The sequence below is a fragment of the Coccinella septempunctata genome, chromosome 8 (assembly GCF_907165205.1).
Source record: "Coccinella septempunctata chromosome 8, icCocSept1.1, whole genome shotgun sequence".
NCBI lineage: Eukaryota > Metazoa > Arthropoda > Insecta > Coleoptera > Coccinellidae > Coccinella > Coccinella septempunctata.
Window position 1 is genome coordinate 4,662,848 of NC_058196.1, and position 21,006 is coordinate 4,683,853.

The 21,006-nt window shown below is 39.6% G+C and overlaps 1 long non-coding RNA gene across 1 annotated transcript; it reads right to left on the reverse strand.

Moving 5' to 3' along the window:
- Positions 1 to 10,413: 10,413 nt before the first annotated feature.
- On the reverse strand, positions 10,414 to 11,308 carry LOC123318967. Its single transcript, XR_006538430.1, has 2 exons — positions 11,270 to 11,308; positions 10,414 to 10,854 (listed from the first exon to the last, which is right to left on the reverse strand). It is a non-coding gene; the product is annotated as an uncharacterized LOC123318967 (long non-coding RNA).
- Between the last annotated feature and the right edge of the window lie 9,698 nt (positions 11,309 to 21,006).

Here is a 21,006-nt window from a genome sequence, read left to right on the forward strand (position 1 = left end):
ATGAAACTGAATCATCTTCTTTACATGGACGATTTGAAACTCTTCGCATCTACCAAAAAACAAATGCAACAGATGCTGAAAATGGTGGAAGGATTCTCGGAAGACATCAAAATGAAGTTTGGATTAGGAAAATGTCGACTGCTCAACATAACGAGAGGGAAAATAGAAGATGGTACGTTCAAACTCAGGGAAGGTGCAAAAATTGAAGCATCGAAGGAAGGAGACACATACAAGTATCTGGGCATAAAATAGGCAAGAAAAATCAATCAGATCCAGATGAAGAAAGAACTAACGGAGGAGTTCACCCGAAGATTGAGAAGGATAATGAGAACTGGCCTTAACAGCAAGAATCTGATAAAAGCTATCAATACCTACGCTTGCTCGGCGCTGAGCTACTCATTCGGTATCATCTCTTGGACCACCACCGATTTAGCAGCCTTACAAAGAAAAATAAGGACGATGCTCACTAAACACAATAAACATCACCCCAAAAGCTCAATAGAACGGACCGAGCTGCCACGACATCTTGGGGGTAGAGGAATTGTTGATTTGTCCAACCGTATGACCCAGGAAATTGAAGGACTTCGAAAATATTTTCTGAGCAAGGCTGCTTCGTCAGAACTCCATCGAGTAGTTTGTGTTGCTGATACTTCTACACCGTTAAAGCTACAGCAGGACCACTTGGAAACCGTCGAACACTCTGCAGAAAGTAAAATGCAGAAACTGATTGGCAAACCTTTGCATGGGAGGCACCAGAACGAGGTCAACCATGATTACGTCGACATTTCTGCGTCGAACTACTGGTTGATTTCCGGAAGGTTGTTTCCTGAGACAGAGGGCTTCATGCTTGCCATCCAGGATCAGGTGATTCCAACAAGGAACTACATGAAATATATCGCCAAGGATGCCTCAGTTGCGGATGATAGCTGTCGTTATGGCTGTGCGACACATGAAACTATCCAGCACATCACCGGGGGATGTCAGAAGTTCGCGGGCACGGAGTACAAAAATAGACATGATGCCGTTGCGAAGATTCTTCACCAAGAATTGGCACTAAAACACCAACTTCTAAGTTCGAAAAAGGTTTCTTATTACAATAACCATCCGGATGCTGTATTGGAAAATGAACATCACAAGCTCTATTGGGATCGCACGGTTCTCACAGACCGGAAAATAACCCACAATAGACCAGACCTCATATTGCTCAATAAGGATGATGACACAGCACTTTTCATCGATGTGGCGATTCCAAATAATAACAATCTTCTAGATAGGCACGCTGAAAAAATTTCAAAGTACAGAGATCTCGAGGAGCAAACCAGGAGACAGTGGAAGCTGAAAGATGTCAAGACCATCCCTATTGTCATATCATCTACAGGCCTGATACCGAAGAAACTACTGGAGAACTTGAGGAAACTTCAGCTGGACGAAAATATCTATAGAGTGATGCAGAAGGCGGTACTGCTGGGAACGGCGAGAACTGTACGCAAGTACATGGGAAATTCAGAGGAACACCGTCTGCTCCGACAGGAAGTGCGGACGGAGCAGGAATCCAACTTACAGCAGGGATCCGAGGAGCGACCCGAACCCGACCAACACCACGAGCCCGAAAACCTGGAAAGGGCTCCAACAGAGCTTAATCCTTTTGATATCTGAGATGTCTGGGATAAGTGAATTTTCCTCTGAAGAGGAGTGTGAAAGCCGCAAGGCTAAAGTCATAAAGCTCTGTTTTATAATAGGCAGTGATTTCTCTGAATTTCAGGATTTTCATAATTTTCAATAGAGAATTACTCAATTTTTTCGGAACGTTACTGTAACCATTTCTATACTTATATATCTGCAGTATTTTCTTCGATTGAGACCATTTCAAATTTTAACGTATGATTTCATAGTAAGTAAGTCAGTAAGTAAGTATTTATTGATCCCTTAAGACATATATAAATGTATGGGACAAGTCAGAAAAAAATAGCTACAGATTCATTATTATATCATATCATGATACAACTTAAAATTAAGAAAAGGACACAAAAATATAAATACAGATATCACATTGAATCAAGTTTCTGATCACATAAATATTCATTAATACTGTAATAAGCCTTACGACTTAACAGAGATCTAATGGCTTTCTTGAAACGGATTAAACTTAAGGATTTGAAACAAGCTGGTAATTTATTATAGATTTTTATGCCTTGATAAGTGGGTGAACGTTCATATCTTGCTGTTTTGTGTTTAGGAAGAGTTAAAACTTCTACGTTCCGTGTATTGTAAGAGTGGTGACTAGATAATTTATCCATACTCTGAAATTTTTGTCTAATTAAGATCAGCGACTTATAGATGTAGATACAGGGTACAGTTAATATGCAATTATTAGTAAAGATAGGTTTACAAGAGGCTCTCCTGTACATTTCGAGTGAATCAGACGATCTGATATTAGCATGTAACCAGTATATATCTTTCAATCTTACGCTAGCCATTTTGATCTCTGTTATATTCCCGTTCTTTGTATATATTGTAAGGTAAATGAACTTGGGATAGCTCCGACTAGCAAAGAGCATGAAACCACCTTACCTTTTTTTTATTTGTTTTTGATAGATAGATGGATGGATGCTTCTACTCCGGACAATAACAGTCTATTTGAACAGATGGGATTTATTCCACTCTTATAACAATTATTAAGATATAGAGAAATATACAACATATATAAACAAGAGTTGGCCAAGCAAGGAATATTAATTTAACAACAAGTTCAATTATTCACAGTTCGAATCACATGTGATCCCCATACATATGTGTGAAACTTATCTTGGGAGTTTCATGTCGAAATTTCCATGGTGGCTGGTGGTCGTTGCCAAAGATAACCATCTTCTCTGTTTCTCCTCAGAAATAATGTGTCTGTCGCAGTCTCCTTGTATCTTCAAGATCAATCTCTCGAAGAGTCTTCAGCAGAAATGTGGAGTTCTAACTCTCTCCAAAAATGTGTGTCTTTCCAAAAAGATGTGTCTCTCCGAAAAATGAAGGAATGTGAAGTTCTCTCAAAAAAAAAAAGAATATAGAGTTCCAACTCTCCACAAAAAGCTGTTGAAAACAATTTCATAAATATTTGAATCGGTAACGTTCCACAATCTCCAGCGATCTCTGACAATATTCATTCACATAATAAGTAGTAATTTAAGAGAAGAAAAAATGTCCATGTGTTCACAGGAACACACTGGCACAGATAAATTGATAAAAAAGACTCAAAAATATACGTCGGAGAAATCCAGAAATTGTGAAGTGAAAAACTAATTAATGAATAGAAAGCAAGTTGAAACAATTTAGAAGGTAATTTGATTCATTAGATATTTCTGGGAAGCATGTGAAGAACTACGTGTGAAAATGGCGGCTGAAAAACTTACGGTATTTCTAGTGATTCCTTCTACATAAAACAAATGAATTGATAAAAATCAAAGTGGAACAACCTTTGTCTGGTCAATATAACAAAGACACTTACCGATTCTTATAAATCGCCACACATAAATAACTGACTAAGAACTGAATTTTGTTCGGCAAGGTCAGAATCTATTCTTTAAAGAAGTTTATACAACGCTGTCCGAGACTAGAAAACGAGAGGTTCCCGGTCACTGCAGAATGAGCTAGTATGTGCGCAGCGCATGGTAGGGGTCGATATCATCGATCGAGCACGTATACAGGAGCTCTCAAAGTCATTCGTATTAAATTTTCAATTTGGAGAATTGTGCCGTTACACACCCCCTTTACCCGGTAAAAAATTTTGAAAATTGAGAAATTGAGAATTTTTTTTTTTTTTTTTGATATATATATAATTGACAGCTAAAAATTATAATTCCGTCTAAACATTGACCAGACAATGGTGTATGAAGTTAATATTTCTGTAGGGGACAGTGCGAAAGTATAGTGTAAACTCGAACACTTTATAAAATATCTAATACGCCACAGTGTTAAGTGAAACAGGAGATACCAAGGTACCTCCTGGACATACCCTTTAATGAGACAAAATAGAACAAAAAGTAATGAATTTTTATGGTTATTAGTAATTATGCCAAAAAAAGAAGGGTATGAGGGTTTACTTATACAGAGGATATCACCCCAAACTCTGCCGCCGAATTAATGCTCGACGTCCATCCAAGTGAATTAAACTTTCCGCCCCCAATACAAATCTGCTTTCCGCAACTTGACGGAGTTCAGGAATCCATGGATCATGACTGTGACTGAGAGCCAGAGAGGGTGTTAGGTAGGCTTTCAAGGACAGCATTGCGTTCACTTTTGGTCAAAGGTCACCTCGTGTACTGTCCAGTCCCAATCACGACCCAAGAAATCCATCCCCTCATCAAGTGCATCCATCAGAAGTGCAGAGGAAACTTTCAGTTTAATTCTGTAAAAAAATATATGCTGTATTCAACATTGAAAGTTAACGAGATATAGCTATAAGATATTATCGATAGCAACAAAAAGAAATAGGAACAAATGAAGAATACAACAATGTCAAAACCGGTAAATATTAAATTCCAAACGATAAGGTGAGAGAAATCAGTTGAGTCGATAGAAGGGAAAGAAACATCCAGTCCTGCCCGCAGAGAATTTCACAGCTCTTGCCGTAACAAATTATTGCAAACAGCACTCAATGATTCAAATCAATATTATGTCGAGCTGAAAGAAAGAACGTGGATTCTTGTACGCCGAGAATTTCGCAGCCTTGCCGCAACAGATTAATACGTACAATCCTCAATCGCTCCAATTAACATATAGACAAGATATTCCCCCAACTTCAACACAAACAAACCGAAGACACTCAACTGATGATAGAGATAGGTAGAGATATATGTACTCTTATCGTTATTTCGATGAAGATAAAGGTAAAAATATGTAGTTCTGTTTTTGTCTTGATGTTATAGACTTGACGTGTCGCCATAAGTGACCCTCCCAACCAAGCATGGTGTACCTTTCAAAAAAAATTTCGAGTTGGACGATATATTGAACGGGAAAGGAGAAGGCAACACCACGCCGCCTGAGAATCTGCGAAAAGATATAACTCGAAAGAGAAAAATCTTTCACAAATTCCACCGGCCCAAGATACGTGAAAACAAGAAAACCAGAGAGATAGTAATTGTAGATATAATATTGTTAGATATTGAGGCAATTAGGTAAATAAGGTATACGTCTACAGATTGATCGAGGATAGCAAAAAAAGGAAACATAGGTAGTGGGCGCCAGCAAGGATTACTTGCGATATGAATCTCACGATTCATCAGTTAGTCACGGAATCCCAGAGATCCCTTAATTAAAATTGAGATATCCAAAGTACATTCACAGTTACGCTCAAATTCATAAATATTAAATATTGCATAACAGCGATGAACCCCAGCGAATTAACAGGCATTCAGACCCCTTTAAGAGATGAATATGAGTAAAGAGAAGGTCTTGTAATGCCAAAAAAACAATAGAGGGAAGGAGTAATAAGAAAAAGATATAAAGGTACAGACAAGGGAAATGATCAATCTGCAGCGTTATCGTCTGATGGGTCAGCATCATCCTGTGTAATATCGAGTTTAATATGTGAAACATGGAAGTCCCCGAGATTATTTCCGTTCAAGTCTTCTAAGTTATATACGACCGGTGACAAAACCCTTTTGATTATACAAGGAACAAATTTAGGCGCTAATTTGGCAGAAAACTAATTTGTCGCATCGGAAAGGACAAAATTTTTCCTCCAAACTCTATCACCAACACGAAATCTGACATCTCTTCGCCTTAGGTTGTAACGTTGTGCGTTTACTTTGTGAGCGTGATAGATTCTTTTCCGGACATCTTCATATAAATCAGGCAACTTTTCCTGAGAAAGAGGGTCTAATACCTTTTTTTGTATAGATACTATATTATTCGCGTTTTCCGCAATTTGTCCGTAAAAAGCACCATCAGTGGGTACATTCCTAGAGAAACAGAGGTATGAAGGTGAAAGGTCTGTAACCTCATGTCTGGCTAATCTAATAGCCTGAGCTATCTCGAAGATATGTTCGTCCCAGGTTCTGTGATCTTCATGAATGAATGATCTAATGGCTGTAGTAATGGTTTTATTCACTCTTTCGGTTGGATTAATCTGAGGAAAATAACGTGCATTGTACCAAGTTTTTTGTACATGGTATTTTTTTACTAGTGCCTTGAACTCATTAGATGTAAACTGTACACCGTTATCAACAACTATTATCGGCGGTACACCAAATAACAGAAGAACTTGATTTTCAAGAAATTTACAAACGGCTTTGGTAGTTGCACGAGCTAAAGGTTGAATTAAGACAAATTTCGTGAACCAATCAGTAACAACCAGGGCGTATTGATTACCATTTTTAGATCTGGGGTAAGGTCCTAAAAGATCTGCAGAAATTAACTGGAATGGAAAACTGATATTTCGATAATTCCCTATTCGACCAGCTTGAGGCAAATTGCCAGATTTACAAGAGGCACAAATCTTACATTTCTGGATATAAAGTAAAACTGATTCGCGCATTTTTGGCCAATAGTACAAGGACGAAATTCGGGATAAAGTCTTGAATACACCTAAGTGACCGCCAGTTGGGTTGTCGTGGTATATTTTTAAAATTTGGTCTCTATTCGCAGTGGGAACAACAATTTTCCACTCAGATAAACTATCGGATAACACCGACTTACACAGGACATGCTTATATGTATAAGACATTATTGTTAACTTTAAAATCTGGATAAAGACAAGGCTTGGACGTCACTCTGCTGAGCATCTCACGGTACCATTTATCAGGTTTGAGCATAGATAAGTCCAAAACTGCAGCTTCCAATGCCTCAGGGATTCGAGATAGAGAATCCGGTACATTCATAAGTACTCCCGCGCGATGTACAATTTTGAACCTGTGACAAGATAATTTCATAATCCACCGAGCTATTCTAGGTGAGGGATTTTTCATCGTACTGAGCCAAATGAGAGATGAGTGATCTGTTATCACAGTGAACTCGGTACCTTCTATATAAGGGCGGAAATGATCAATAGATAGGAGCCCGGCAAGCAATTCTTTTTCAGTGGTCGAGTATTTTCGTTGGCATTTATTAAGGGTGCGACTGAAATACGCGATAGGATGTTCTAAACCGTCTTGTTCCTGAAAAAGGACTCCGCCTACTCCAACATTCGAAGCGTCACAAGCTAAGCAAAACCTTTTACTAAAATCTGGACTAGCTAAAATAGGTGTAGTTGTTAATGCCAACTTTATTTGAGAGAAGGCTTCGTCTGCTTCCTCTGTCCACACGATACCTTGACCTTTTTTTCGACCCTTCAACAAGTCCGAAATAGGACTACACATGGTCGTGAAGTCCCTCAGGAACCTCCTATAATACCCAATCAATCCAATCAACCGTCTTATTTGTGTAGTGTTCTTAGGAACTGGATATTCTAAAATTGACCGGACTTTTTCAGGGTCTGTTCTGAGGCCCTTTTCGTCGACCACAAAACCGAGGAATTTCAAAGAAGGACGACAAAACATACATTTCTCGAAATTTACAGTTAAATTAGCCTCTTTGAGTCTTTTATAAAGTCTTCTCAAGGTATTTAAGTGCGTATCAAAATCAGGCGTGGCAATAATGATATCGTCAATGTAATAAAAAACGTAAGGTTCCAACGATGGACCAATGACCCTATCCATCAACTTGCACATTGCCTGAGCAGCATTATTAAGACCAAAAGGTAAAACTTTGAAGCAGAATAGACCTATACCCGGTACTGAAAAGGTTGTTTAAATTTTGGATTCTTCGTCCAAAGGTATTTGAAAAAAAGCGGATTTTAAATCTATGGAACTTAAAAAGGAGGCATTTTTGATTTTACTAATAATTGCATCGATGAGAGGCATCGGATAGCTGTCTGGGACTGTTACAGAATTCAACTTCCTACCATCAAAAACTGCTCTATGCGTGCCATCTTTCTTTGCAACAAGCCATAGGGGAGAAAGCCATGGTGCGCATTCGGTCAACGGTTCGATCACATCGAGTTCTAACAATCTGTCAATTTCTTTATTAAGGATGGTTTGCATCGCAGGAGATAACGGATACTGTCTTTGTCTTATAGGACTACCTTCAGTTTTGATATGATGAGTAAGTAAATGAGTTCTACCGATTTCATGTTCAGGGCCGATAAGTTTGAACAACTCAACTACTTCATTTAGTTCTTCTCGTTGAACTACAGATAAGTTATCTGAAGGCTGAATAGTGTGGATAGCTGCAGAAGAAAGTGAAGATGTATCATAAAGAAATTTAGAAAAGTCTATTTTAATATTGAAAAGTTTAAGAAAATCCATCCCCAGGATCAATTTATGACTGATTGAGGGCACTATAAGAACTTTCAAAGTTTTTGAGATATCATTAATAGTAATAGGCAGTAAAACATATCCTAATGTATTCTGTAAATTTCCGTCAGCTGTTGTTAGGCTCACAGAGACGTCGTAATCAATAGCCAAATTGAGTTTTTGTAAGATATAGAGAAAGGATGAACCGAGAATTGAGACATTGCTGCCACTGTCAAGCAGAGCCGATACTTTTTCATCTTCAACAGATACGTTCAGATAAGGCCGATTGTCTTGAGCACGTCTATCTAGTAGGGGTTGAACAGAGACGCTATTGTTCAATAAGGGTTTTTCTGGTTGTAACTGATCGACTTCAGGTGCTTTAGCAACATTATTCGAGTTGTAGAATTTTTCAACAGTAATAAGCCAATCTTTCCAAGAGTCATGATCAAAGTGATTGTTATTAAAAGATCTTAATGTTTTTTTGTTGTTCCGTTTTGATTTGAAATTTGATTTTTTGTGGCAGTCTGAATTGGATTTGAACTTTGCCGATGGCCACCTTCTGCCATAGATCCACCAGCTTGTACATTTTTTTGACATTTTTTAAAGGAAAGTTTCGTCTTTCCTTCAGAGCCACAACCAAAGCAAAAAATTTTTTTAGGCTCCTTACATGTCGAATACTTATGTCCAGTTGAGCGACAATTCCAACAAACTACACTAGAGGTTACTTCGGAAACAGCTAACTTCTTAGGAAACTTGCGAAGTAAATCGGAGGGTAAAGCATCTTCAATACGTTTGCAAAGAGAAACTAATCTAGGCAAGGTATCTATATCTTGCAAAATCAAAGCCTTAATAAAATCAAGTAGTAAGTTAGCTCTAATAATAGAAACAATCTGTTGTTCAGAAGGTCGGGCCGTTAATCTGTTGAATTGTGATTCCAGAGAACTAATAAAAATAATTACAGATTCACCCGGTTGTTGTTTCCTAGATTTGATTTCGTCCATCAGAACTTGGTCGTAATTAGATGGCAAAAAAGTCTGTTTCAAACCGGTTATTAATTCGGACCAATTTTTGAAACTTTTTCTGATATAATGATTGTGCCACCACGTCCACGCGTCCAATTGAAACAAATCTGAAGCTGAGTCAAATAAGTCTTGGTCAGTACAACCTCGTGAAATTTTAAGTGAATCAACTAAATCGAGAAATGGAACTAAAGGTTCCCCACTAAATACAGGGACTTTTTTCGATGAACTAGGGGAAATATTTTCCAACGCTACATTTGGACTATGTAAAGAATTCTTAATAGGAGTCGATGAAGCTGGAGGCTCATCAAAATGTTTATCAGCTAAATCTGATTCCAAACCGAAAAGTTCTGTCTGCAAGACCTGTTTAATTTCTGCTTCTTTATCGTTATTAGGTTGCAATCTACACAATCTACCCGAACAATGAACCAACCTGGATGTTATTCGGTTATACTCATCTCTAGAAGAGGTTGCTCCAAATTTACCTTCTAGTTCAGAAATTTCTTTGAGAGAAATCTCAAGTTCAGCTACATTTTCATCAAAAGTATAGACATCAACTAAAGCAACAAAACTACGGTTTGCTCCTTCCTGGGAAAGAGAACCTCTCAAGGTCTTACGATTTCTCTCAACTGAATCAGTTACCTTCTTACCCAAATGAATAGAAACCTCATAAGTCAGCTCATGAGCCTTCAAATAGTTTGGATTAATAGACATATCGATAAAGATATAAACTACTTTCAAGTCTCACTTCCCGATAAAGATAAGATAATGGAAATGAGAGGTGAATAAGCTTGCAAACGGTAAATAAAGAGATCAAAGTAAAAAGAGGAGAACAGAAATCACCTGTGATCCGTAAATTTCAATTTCGAAAATCTGTTACCAGTGGTTCAGACTATCAGTGCAAAGCAGAAGCATCAAGAAAATCGTGCCCCACGTTGGGCGCCAATTGTGTAAGGTAAATGAACTTGGGATAGCTCCGACTAGCAAAGAGCATGAAACCACCTTACCTACCTTTTTTTTATTTGTTTTTGATAGATAGATGGATATATGCTTCTACTCCGGACAATAACAGTCTATTTGAACAGATGGGATTTATTCCACTCTTATAACAATTATTAAGATATAGAGAAATATACAACATATATAAACAAGAGTTGGCCAAGCAAGGAATATTAATTTAACAACAAGTTCAATTATTCACAGTTCGAATCACATGTGATCCCCATACATATGTGTGAAACTTATCTTGGGAGTTTCATGTCGAAATTTCCATGGTGGCTGGTGGTCGTTGCCAAAGATAACCATCTTCTCTGTTTCTCCTCAGAAATAATGTGTCTGTCGCAGTCTCCTTGTATCTTCAAGATCAATCTCTCGAAGAGTCTTCAGCAGAAATGTGGAGTTCTAACTCTCTCCAAAAATGTGTGTCTTTCCAAAAAGATGTGTCTCTCCGAAAAATGAAGGAATGTGAAGTTCTCTCCAAAAAAAAAGAATATAGAGTTCCAACTCTCCACAAAAAGCTGTTGAAAACAATTTCATAAATATTTGAATCGGTAACGTTCCACAATCTCCAGCGATCTCTGACAATATTCATTCACATAATAAGTAGTAATTTAAGAGAAGAAAAAATGTCCATGTGTTCACAGGAACACACTGGCACAGATAAATTGATAAAAAAGACTCAAAAATATACGTCGGAGAAATCCAGAAATTGTGAAGTGAAAAACTAATTAATGAATAGAAAGCAAGTTGAAACAATTTAGAAGGTAATTTGATTCATTAGATATTTCTGGGAAGCATGTGGAGAACTGCGTGTGAAAATGGCGGCTGAAAAACTTACGGTATTTCTAGTGATTCCTTCTACATAAAACAAATGAATTGATAAAAATCAAAGTGGAACAACCTTTGTCTGCTCAATATAACAAAGACACTTACCGATTCTTATAAATCGCCACACATAAATAACTGACTAAGAACTAACTGAATTTTGTTCGGCAAGGTCAGAATCTATTCTTTAAAGAAGTTTATACAACGCTGTCCGAGACTAGAAAACGAGAGGTTCCCGGTCAGTGCAGAATGAGCTAGTATGTGCGCAGCGCATGGTAGGGGTCGATATCATCGATCGAGCACGTATACAGGAGCTCTCAAAGTCATTCGTATTAAATTTTCAATTTGGAGAATTGTGCCGTTACAATATGTGTATATATTTTTTAACTCATATTGTTTGATATCATGTAATATAAGTGACAATGCAATTGTATGCGCGAAATTGTCTACCTCGATTTCTGCTCATATTCTGACCACAGAGCAAAAGCGATGCCGGCGAAAACACACTTCGACCAGTCAGTTCGTTTCTGATCACTCTAAAGAAATCAGCCACACTTAAGTCGACAGCACGCTCTACGCTGCTCTACGTGACATACACAAAATACACGTGCTCCCTACACTAGCCTACTGGTAAGTCTACTCGCATTATTGATACTTAACGCTCCCGAAAATCCCCAGACTGGTTTGCCGACAGCGAAACTCATATCGCACCCCTTTTGGACGCAAAACACAAAGCGATGAAAACCGCAATTAACAAGCCTGGCGATGTTGCAGCCCAAATAGGTTTCATAAACATAAAACGCGAGGTCCGTCAAGAAATAAGAAAAATCAAGGACAGCTGGTGGAAAGAAAAAGCTAGGGAAATACAAGCTTACGCCGATAACCATGACTACAGGCGTTTTTTCGAAGCTATTAAAACTGTTTACGGTCCAAGCAGAAAAGCTAGCTTTCCTATAAGAGATGCTCATGGAGCTATTCTAACGGATGATAGAAAAATTCTCGAAAGATGGAAGGAGCATTACTCACAGGTCTTGAATCAAAATAACGACTCGGATTTATCCATTTTAGACCTGCTTCCCGCGTATAGTCCGATGACATCACTTGATGACGAAATTTCAATGTCGGAAATCATAAGCGCGATTAAAAATATGAAGAATGATAAGTCACCTGGTCTAGACGGCATTCCGGCGGAGATATTCAAAGCCTTGGATGAGGACATTGTCAATAGTCTCCTAATACTATTCCGCAAGATCTGGGAACAGGGAGATGTGCCACAAGACTTCAGAGACGCTTTAGTTATCAACCTCTATAAGAACAAAAGCGATACGTCGAATTGCAACAATTACAGGGGCATATCGTTGCTTAATGTGGCCGGTAAAATTCTCTCGAAGATTATGGCTAATCGTCTGGTTCCACTCTTAGAGAGGCTTTTACCTGAATCCCAGTGCGGCTTTCGACCAAATCGAGGTACGGTGGACCTAATTTTTACACTGCGACAGCTACAAGAAAAGGCCCGTGAACAACAATCAAGGATTTATACAGCCTTCATCGATTTAAGCAAGGCATTCGACTCGGTGAATCGGAGAGCGCTCTGGAAAATCATGGCACGTCTAGGAGTACCCGAAAAATTCCTAGCAGTGTGTAAAAGCCTTCATACCAACAACACCGCTAGAATACAGCATAATGGCTCTACAACCGACCATTTCTCAACCAACTCTGGAATAAAACAAGGCTGCGTATTAGCGCCTTTACTGTTCAATATTTTCGCCATAGCTGTATCGATAATTGCTGACATGAGCATGCCCGTAAGAGGTGTTGGGATAAGATTCAGATTTGATGGAGGCCTGTTTAACCTGAAGCGCCTCAGAGCAAAAACCCGTACCAAGTTTATCACGGAACTTCAATATGCAGACGACTGTTCACTCATCGCTAGCAGCTCAGAGGATCTACAGATAATGATGGACACCCATAAACATATATACGAAGCTTTAGGCCTTAGACTCAATATTGACAAGACCAAAATCCTGGTAAGTCCGCCAGAAAGCCTTCAAACAGATATCAGCCTGGACAATGAAACTCTAGAACAGGTCGAGCAGTTCAAATACTTGGGAAGCTTCATAAATACTAGGGCTAACCTTGACACGGAAATACACAACCGTATCAATTCGGCATCACGGGCATTCTGGAAGCTGAAGGACAGAGTGTTCCAAAATCACGACCTCAATCTGAAGACCAAGACAGCTGTTTACAGAGCAGTGGTCCTCCCAACGCTTCTTTACGGAAGCGAAAGCTGGACTCCCTACAGGCGACATATTAAACAGCTTGAACAGACGCAGCAACGTCATCTAAGACAGATAATGCACATCAGATGGTTCCACAAAGTTTCGAATGCAGAAGTCTTGCAGCGCGCGAGTTGTACAACAATTGAGACTCAAGTGGCGAGGGCCCGACTCAGATGGAGCGGCCACATTCTGAGGATGCAAGACACAAGACTCCCCAAAATAGCTCTATACGGCGAACTCACTGAGGGAGCCCGGAAACCAGGAGGCCAGTATAAGCGGTTTAAGGATACACTACATCAATCCCTAAAATCAGTTAATGCTAATCATAACTGGGAACAACTAGCGTTAGACAGGTCACAGTGGAGGTCTTTGGTCCACAGTTATAATGGAGAATCGAGAAGAATACAGCGGCGGCCAGATCTGGTTGGAGACTATCCATGCCCTGAGTGTGGAAGGATCTGCAGGTCACGGTTGGGTCTCTTTAGTCACAGGAGGGCACACAGTCGCAACTAGCACTAAGAAGTTACAAGTCTGTTCAAATTTTTTTTTTTTTTTTCCTTCTTCTTTTTGTAGATTTATTCCCGGTAACGGGATACAGCAATGATGATGATGATGACTTAAAGTGTTTGTCAGTAATTTGACCATTGCTAAAGGTTTGTATTTCTCAGTGCATATATCTCAATTGTTGTGAAAATTAGCCACACTGTAAAACTGAATTAGCGATCCGAATCATCATTACTTCCATTCATCAATTGAATTTATTTCATGGTCCTTCGAGCCGGATATTGCTAATGTTTTTGTTTTTTCTTTTCTCTTCAATTTTCACAACGTTGAGATAATCTTGTCTGGGATTTCCAATTCTGAAGTAACGGCGTAGGAATATTTGCTTTGCATCGAGTTTTTCTATTTCGAGCTTTGCAGTTGCATTGTAGTATTTTTTTTAATTTTATTATTGCTGATTTCTCAAAATATATACACATATCTGAACAACTCAATTACCAAACAGGAATTTTGGATCGATTAGGCACTTACTGGTCTGCTCCATTCTGCTCGTGCTTTCACTTCGTTGGAGTAACCTCGCTTACTTAAGGGTGATCATCCCGACTATAGCGCCATTTTTAGTCAATGATCGAATAGTGGTGTGTATCATTCAAAAATTCTCGTTTCCTTATTCATTTCTCGTTAGTTCCGCCAGCCAAATCATTCAATATGCCTCTTTCAATCGAAGAAAGAATCGCTCGTGCAGACGCTTTGAGGGAAATCGCGATAAACCAATTGGTATTAATCGAAACTTGCGCATTCAATGCACAACAGGACGAAAGCCATATTACAAAATTCGCGATGGCCTTCAAAAATCTTAAAAAACTGCAAAAGGACTTCGAGAAGCAACATCTGGCAATCGCGGTCGCCTTAGCAGGAGATTCTGCGAAATTACAGGCACAATCCGAAATTATGAACGATTTTTGCGCTAGGTGCCTCGAAATAGAAACAACCTATCATACGCTCATAGCAGATAAACAGATAGATCAACGTTCTAGAACCAATACAACAGCGTTTCAAAATACCTCAATCGCCAACACCAACGATTGCATCCGCCTACCGCGAATTGAATTAAAAGAATTTTCGGGTAGCATCCAGGAATTCCCGTCTTTCATTGAACTGTTCGATACCTTGGTTCATGGCAACGACAGGCTTTCCGAGATAGAAAAATTTACGTACCTGATCTCTAAAGTACACGGACCACCGCATGCCCTTATTAGAAATCTACCGATCGTGTCGGCAAACTATACAGTCGCTTACAATGCGTTGAGGGACAGGTACGACAATAAAAGACTAAGAGCGGTAAATTCCTGGAAACAGCTAGGTTGTCCCAAGCTTCAAAAGGGCGACTTTAAATCTCTGCGATATTTACTAGACACCTTCTCAGAAAACTTGGAAGTTCTGAGAACCATGCGGTATGATGTGGACAGCTGGTGTTTCATCTTGTCAAATATGTTGCTGGATCGTTTGGACCCGAATACTAGACGGGAATTCGAGAAAGGTCATGCTTCGAACGAAATTCCGAGATATGTCGACGTGAGGAATTATATTTTGGCACAGTTCAAAGCTTTAGAAACCTTCTCGTTGTGTACAAAGGCTCCGGGTGAAACGCCTAAAAATCAAAGCGATACGAGTAGAACAACCCAACGCAACGCTTTACTTTCAAAAACGAAAAGGGACGTAGATAAACCTATAAAGAGCACTCGGTGCAGTTTATGCGAGGGTGAACACTCCATACATAATTGTGCAGAATTCTTGAATATAAACGCCTCTGAACGTTTCCAGGTAACGAATCAGAAGAGATTATGTGTGAATTGTTTATCCAATAAACATACGTCGTCAAACTGTCCTTCCAAATATCGGTGCAGACAATGCAAAGGGACTCATCACACCCTTTTGCATTTCACTGAGAATCTCGAACGGTCCAACACTAATGCAGAACAAGAGCCGACACACCAAACGGTTGCTATGTTCACGAAAGGTGAACACGAAGTTTTATTGTCCACCGCGTTAGTGAGCGTTCGCGATGCCTTCGGTAATATTCAAACAGCGAGAGCGGTTCTAGATTCGGGTTCACAATCATGCTTCGTCACAAAAGGTTTCGCAAATAAATTAGGTCTCAAAAAAATTAATATAGCTGCTACTCTACATGGCCTCGACAGAATGCATATGCCGGCTAAGTCGGGCATTCACTGTGTGATCTCTGGCGAAGATTCTACAGAATTTCAAGCGGATTTCATTATTTTAGACCAAATTTGTGATTCATTGCCTGTCACCGGGTTCAATAAAGACAAAATCCCATATTTACGTGGCTTAAAACTGGCAGATCCGAATTTCAACAGAAGGGATAAGTTTGACATGCTTTTAGGCGCCGAAATATATCCTCTTGTTCTTAAGGAAGGAAGAATTGTATTGGATGCAGATTCACCGGTTTGCGTAAATACTTCATTCGGTTGGGTGGTAACGGGCAAACTCGCCTCTCTTCAAAAAACTCAGTGCACCACCCAACGTCCCATTAAAACCTTTTTTGCGAAATATACGACAAATGACCAACTGAATGATACTCTGCGACTGTTCTGCAAAAACCGAAGAAGTCCCCGAAGCAAAAATAGAGAATCCAGAGGATGCGTTTTGCGAGAATCACTTTATTCAAAACATTAAACATGATGAACGCGGCGGATTTACGGTTTCCCTACCCTTCAAAATAAACGCACCCGATTTTGGAGATACTCGTTCCCTCGCAATGCGGCGATACTTGTCATTAGAAAGACGATTGATGCAAAATGCACAGAGTCGAATTGCGTATACAGATGTCATCAACGAATATCTGAATAAAGGTCATATGACAGAGGTAGAACCACCCACAGTTACGGAACTGAATTGCACGTTTTATATTCCGCATCACGCCGTCCTAAAGGCAGATTCTACATCTACACCACTCAGAGTGGTCATGGACGCAAGCAGCCACGTTCCGGGAAAGATGTCACTCAATCAGGCGCTATATAGTGGCCCTAGATTACAACGCGACCTAGTTGAAATTCTGATAAACTTTAGACTCCACAAGTATGTTATGCTTACGGATATCAGACAAATGTTCAGAATGATACAAGTGGAGCCCCGGCAAAGACAATATCAACGTATACTGTGGCGCCCTCATCAAGACAGTCCGATTACCAATTGAACGTCCTCGTGTTCGGCATCACGTCATCTCCTTTTCTAGCAATCCGAACGCTCCTGTATCTTGCTGATAAATATGAAGATTTCCCGTTAGCTTCACAAATTTTACGTACGCAAACTTTCGTGGATGATATTACTTTCGGAAGCGACGATCTAGATATGATTGAAAACATGCGCGATCAACTTATTGGATTGCTTAGCAAAGGTAAATTTGAACTGAGGAAGTGGGCATCCAATACAAGATCCCTTTTGGACGGATTGCCTGAAGAACACATTCAGAATATAGATTTTTCATTCGATTCCGAAAGTAACGTTTCCTTGAAAATTCTTGGTTTGAAGTGGTCCCCAGTAAAAGATCAATTTTTCTTCACGTTTAAAAACTTCGATTCGAAATGTACTAAAAGAACAATGCTCTCGGAGTTGGCACGCACATTCGATCCGATGGGAATTTTGACCCCCATCACCTTTTACACGAAGATACTGATACAGCGGTTGTGGACGTTAGGCCTGGGCTGGGATGAAACACCGCCAAAGGATCTTGTCGATAAGTGGTCACATTTCAAGAGAGACCTCACGGTGCTATCTTCCTTCGCACTACTAAGGCATATCGATTTTCGCGACACGTATTCATGTCATTTAATTGGGTTTTGTGATGCTTCCATAGAGGGAACATGTGCGGTCACTTATTTGAGAATTAAATACAGAAGTTCAGCAGTCAAGACGCATTTTTTGTTAGCGAAATCAAAGGTTGCCCCCTTACAATCAGTTTCTTTACCTAGACTGGAATTAGATGCTGCGGTTCTTCTAGCAAAATTGTTGAAGTACGTAACAGAGGTACTCAAAGACAAGATATGTCTGACGGATATCTATGCCTTCAGCGACAGTTCCGTGGCCCTTTCTTGGATTAAAAATTCACCGCATCTATGGAAAACGTATGTCGCAAATAGAGTGGCTTTCATTCAGGAAAGAGTCCCACCTAATAAGTGGCATCATGTATCCTCCAAAGATAACGCAGCCGACTGCGGCTCCAGAGGAATTTTTCCGTCTGAATTATTGTCACACACATTGTGGTGGACAGGTCCTCAGTTCCTTTTAGACGAACCAACATCCTGGGTGAAGAATATTCAAATTCGCGATAAAGATTCGATTGAAAGCGAGCGGCGAAAGATAACACTAAGCGTTCAAGTGAAGCAACCGAACATCTTAGACACGTTGCTTGATAAATACTCATCTCTCCACAGAATTAAACGCGTTCTTGCCTATATCATCCGTTTCAAGAATAGATGCCTGAAACGCCAGCATGTAACAATTGGGGAGGTAGATTGTCTCACACACGGCGAGTTGCAAAGTGCTCTCGTTTCAATCATAAGGCACGAACAAAGAAAGTATTTCGGTGATGAAATATTAATGATAAAAAACGAAGAAAGGCTACCTAAATCGTTGAAGGTTCTAAATCCCTTCATGAAGGACGACGTAATAAGAGTCGGTGGCAGATTGCGTAATGCGGACATGCCGTACGACAACAAATTTCCGATACTCATACCTAGTAAATCGGTTTAAGCCAAATTACTCATTACCGAAATACACGTTCAGTAGGTATATGCACGCAGGTATAGAAACAACTTTATCTCTCTTAAAGAGAAATTATTGGATATTGGGCGCCAAACGAATCACTCGACGTATCGTCGGCAACTGCATACCGTGTTGGAAGGTTCGTCCCACAAGTTTTCTTCGGCCAATGGGCAATCTTCCCGATTTTCGAGTAAAACAAGCACGACCTTTCCTTAACACCGGAGTTGACTTAGCCGGACCCTTCATGATAAAAATGGGTAGAATTCGGACCAACAAGACTGTTATGTTTATGTTTATTCGTATGTTGTGCAACGAAAGCTATTCATATGGAATTAATATCGGAACTCTCTTCGGATGCCTTTCTAGCAGGTTTCAGACGTTTCATTGGCCGGCGCGGGATTTGTAAGAATATTTATTCGGTTTGCGGAACAAATTTCATCGGTTCCGATAAATATCTCAAAAATATTTATGCCCTCGTAGCAGAAAAGGAAGCCATCCGTTGGCATTTCAAAACGCCGTCAGCGCCACACATGGGGGGACTCTGGGAAGCGAATATTAAGGTGGTAAAAACACATCTGAAAAGGGTTACGGGATCTCAGATCTTGACATACGAGGAAATGAACACGGTGCTCGTGCAGATAGAGGCGGTTCTGAACTCGAGACCATTGACTCCTTTGAGTTCCGACCCGAACGATTTGTCTGTTTTGACACCAGCGCACTTTTTAATTTCAGAACCACTAACAACCATCCCAGACCCAGATACCTCAGATGTACCCATAAACAGATTAACTCGTTGGCAACTGTTGGTTCGCATGCGTACGGATTTTTGGAAAAGATGGAAAACCGAATACTTACACACCCTTACTCAAAGATCGAAATGGCACTTTCCAGATAAGTCAACGCCCATAATAGGCGACATGGTTTTGATAAAATCAGATAATGAACCCCCACTAGAATGGGCTTTGGGAAGAATAACCGAATTAAATTACGGCACAGATGGTATTGCGCGAGTCGCCTCAGTGAGAACCGCGAAAGGTATATTGCGTAGGCCCTTGGTCAAGCTGTGTCCCCTGCCCACGTATTGAGTCGTTGAAGAATATCTTCCTTTCTTCAAGGGGGGGAGGATGTTCTATTCCCGTTCTTTGTATATATGTGTATATATTTTTTAACTCATATTGTTTGATATCATGTAATATAAGTGACAATGCAATTGTATGCGCGAAATTGTCTACCTCGATATCTGCTCATATTCTGACCCCATCTTGCTGACTCTGCGCAATGAGGTCAATATTGCCAGACTTAGGCCAGTCAAGAAAGAAGAAGAGTGCAGAGGCCATGCCCCTCTTTTAGACCACAGAGCAAAAGCGATGCCGGCGAGAACACACTTCGACCAGTCAGTTCGTTTCTGATCACTCTAACGAAATCAGCCACACTCGACAGCACGCTCTACGCTGCTCTACGTGACATACACAAAATACACGTGCTTCCTACACTAGCCTACTGGTAAGTCTACTCGCATTATTGATACTTAAAGTGTTTGTCAGTAATTTGACCGTTGCTAAAGGTTTGTATTTCTCAGTGCATATATCTCAATTGTTGTGAAAATTAGCCACACTGTAAAACTGAATTAGCGATCCGAATCATCATTACTTCCATTCATCAATTGAATTTATTTCAGTTGGAATATTTGTGAGCCATATTTGAAATGAAAATATCCTTAATAAGTGAATCACGTAATGATCCAAATTCACATTCGTTCGATAAATTATTGAGACATGTGAGAAACGTGTCGATAGTTTCAGATGTTGTTTGTTTTCTTGAAAAAAAATTATGTCTGTTGACGGTTAGATTTCTTTTCGGAACGAAATAATCGGTTAATAATTTTATTACTTCATCGTGTTTGACTGATTTTGTATCTTTATTGAAGGAATTGAAAACTTCCAGGCCATCTGCTCCAATATTGTGCAGTAAAATTGCAACTTTTCTTGTTTCGGTTTCCGAATCTAAATTAGTTGCCATAATATAGATTTCGTACCTTTGTAACCATTTTTCCCATGTTGTTTTCATGTTCTTGTTTCTGTCCACTTTTATAAAAGGAATTGTCGACGACATACTTCTGCCATGTTCATCTAACCTCGACATCGGCTTTTCTTCATCTCCTTTCATCACGAAGGTTGAAGACGACTTTTACTGAATTTATATTTTGTTTTAAAGAAAGAATAGAAAGTATTCGAAATTCTCTCTTATTTTTGGGTTTTTACACCTGACACCATG